The sequence below is a fragment of the Lolium perenne genome, chromosome 1, assembly GCF_019359855.2.
Source record: "Lolium perenne isolate Kyuss_39 chromosome 1, Kyuss_2.0, whole genome shotgun sequence".
NCBI lineage: Eukaryota > Viridiplantae > Streptophyta > Magnoliopsida > Poales > Poaceae > Lolium > Lolium perenne.
The window spans coordinates 9,236,489-9,239,678 of NC_067244.2; positions in this window are offsets into that span (position 1 = coordinate 9,236,489).

Genomic DNA, 3,190 nt, shown 5'->3' on the forward strand with positions numbered 1-3,190 from the left:
ATTTTTCTGGGAAAAATACCCTTTTTCAAAAAGAAATGATTTGGAATAGTAGAATTTCATTTTGAAATGTTTGAAAATAAGTATTTAAACTTATTTGAGATTTTTCCTTGAATTTTAATTACAAGGAAATAATAATCTTTAATTCCAAGTTATTATTTAAATTCTGAAAATTCATAATTTTTGAATTTGTTTCATAACTTCCATTTCATATTTTATTCTGGTTAAGATTTATTTTTCATTCATAAATCCAATTTTTATTGGATTTTTAGAGTTGTTTTATGATTTATTAAAATTTGGTAAAGTTTTGGCCTTTTATTAAATGTAAAAAGACCAAAATACCCCCCTGGACCCATATTGGGCCCAGCCCAATATCTTAACCCAGGGACGGCCCAATAAGGCTGGCCCCCTTTTGGGATCGGTGGCGCCGAAGCGGCCCACCTCACTCACTCTCACTCGGCCCTCTCGCTCGCTCGTCTAACCCTATCCTCTGGCGATTCCCGTGGCGATGGCGTCGCCGCCATGGCCGCCGCCTCGCTCCGGCCATCGCCGTGCTACTCCGCCGTAGCCACCTACCGATCCTGAACCGCTGCGAGCAGATCTATCGATCTGTCCGCGCAGTTTTCCCCTTCTCGTCCTCTCCTGGCGAATCACCTCCGATCTGGATCCCGTGGAGAATCGCCGCGACGAACTCCGGCGAGATCTCGTCCTCACCGACGATGGTACGCGCCTGGGGTTGACCTGGCGCGGGTGCTGCTTGCAGTACTCGTGCCGTCGCCTCAGGTGCTGCTACGGTGGTGCTAGTTCGTGTCTGGTTCGCCGGCGTAACGTCGGCGCCTACCCTGGATTTGCAGCTGTTAGGGCCGCGCGAGCACTGCCTCGCCATGCCCTAGCCTCTGCTTCCAGGCGCAAGTAAGTGTTGCATCTCCTCTTCTCTTCTGTGCACCTCCCCTCGTTACTTTCTTCTTCCTCCTCACATTCTGCTGCTCTCTGGTGATCCTGTGATCACACAGAGCCATGCTATTCTTATGCAATTTGTCTGTGCTTCGGTTAATTGCAAGCTCATGGCCCAATTACCATTTACTGGTACTGGCACATGATGCTTTGCTTGCTGTTCATGTTGTGCTTGCTTCTCTGCTGCTCTTAGCATGCTCTACACTTGCCATGATCTACTGTGCTTGCTCAACAGCTATCTGTGTCATGCTATGCTTGGTTACGACTTGCTTATGCTTACTGGTCTATCATGCTTGCTTGTCTAGGTGTACTTGTGTTGCATCTGTGACACTTGTGTGTGTGCCAGAGGTGCCTGTGATATGCTTCAGTGCTATCTCTGTAAGCCAATGATCCATTGGATCATTCTCTGCTTGTTGGCTAAACTCTCTGTGTAACTTGGCTTGCTATAATTGATCCATTTGATCAATTGATTGTCAGTGATTGCTTACTGGCTAATACTGTGGCTATATGAGTTAATTATCTGGTGATGCTGATGCTCAAGCATCACTGTGCTGTTGCTTACTTGTGCTGTTTCTTATCTTAGCTACCTAGACTTGTTCTAGTGGCTATAGATTAACTGTGTTGCTTAACAGTGTGCTACTGTCATGCTTAGCATGGATCTGTGATAAATTCATGCTTGTATCAATTAGATTATGATGAACTGCTTATGCAGTGATGATTTAAATGACTTGCTTGTGCCTGAATTTATGATTCATGATTCCTTTACAAGCAATTAGAGTCTGAATCCATTTCTGGATAGTGATGTGATCTATTTGGCTTTCTCTTAATTGGTGCTAAGTGTGATGTGACCTCAGTAGCCTTGCTACTGACTGGTTGCTCACATGGTTGGTTGGATCTTGTTGGCTACTCATCTTTGCTTGCATATTTGGGGATCATAGTAACTATGAATGCCAATATGCTTGCCTGTGAAGAAATCTAGGGTTTCTGATGGTTGTATGCTTAGGATTTACTGTATAGTCTTAGCTGCTAATCTTTGTCATCTACTGGTGCTATCTATGCATCAAATCTGGCTAGTGTATGCCTCTGTGCATATGTGCTAGTTTCTGTGTAAGATCTGTACCTAGATGCTTTCTATTCTAGTGGCTTTTGACTGGCAGTAATCCTTGGTGAAAACCAAGTGATGATCTACCCATATGAGCATCTGCTTATCCCATGCTTATTTCATGCATATGATGGATTAGATCCCTTGGATCTTTTCCAGGAACTAGGTATACCTTGTTCCAGCTCCTAGAAAGAAATATTTTGTTGATGCAGACTTGGGTTTGTGTCACAGCCCTTCACCTCCAGATCTTGGATGATCTTCTCAGGTCACCATGATTTCTGGTGGTTGAGTGGGTGTGTGTGTTGGTTCTGTTCTTGCTCAAGAACTGGATGAACTGAGCTTGTTCTTGCTTCACCCTTACCTGGTGAATCTTTATCTGGTCGATCGGTGATGATTTCTAGGGTTTGTGCCCCTTTTATATGAACCCAGCTTCTATCCTTGCCGGGACACACAAGCATGGCTTGTTTGGTGACTAAGCTGATGCATGGCCTTGTCAGCATCGCCCAGCACACTTGAGCTGTGTGCTCTCATATGCTGAAACTTGAGCCCTGGTGTGTGCTCAGGTTTGGTCTGCTGCTGCCCTTATCTTGTGCTGTCCATGGTTTTGGACAAGCACAAGTGTGCATGACACTTGGTTCTGTCCAAACTGAATCTTGTGTTATTTGCTAACTGTCCAAACTGAATCTTTGGCTAACACTAACATTCTGGCTAGTGTTGATTCTTTGTTTTGCAGGTTTTGAAGATGGACATGACCCTGAAGAAATACTTCAAGTCATATAGTCTAGGTTTTAGTTTAGGAATCATATTGTAATCTTCATATTTATTTCTGTTTATTATTTATCAATTCTTGTATCAAGAATTTTGTAAAGACAATGTAATTTGTGATGTGATATCAATAAAGCCCAAGTTTTTGTTTATGAGCTTTTGATTTATGTAATATTTATATTCTGGAATATACATTGTATTTATGATTCACTTTGAAATTCAAAGTTGTTTTGAATTCATAAGTTGTGTTTAAATTATGCATTCCTTTTATATTGTTCAATGCTTATTGTTAAATGTATTAGCACTTGTCAAATGAAATCAATTCCCCAAATCAACAAGATACAAAAGAGATCATGTCGAAATTTCCCTAAC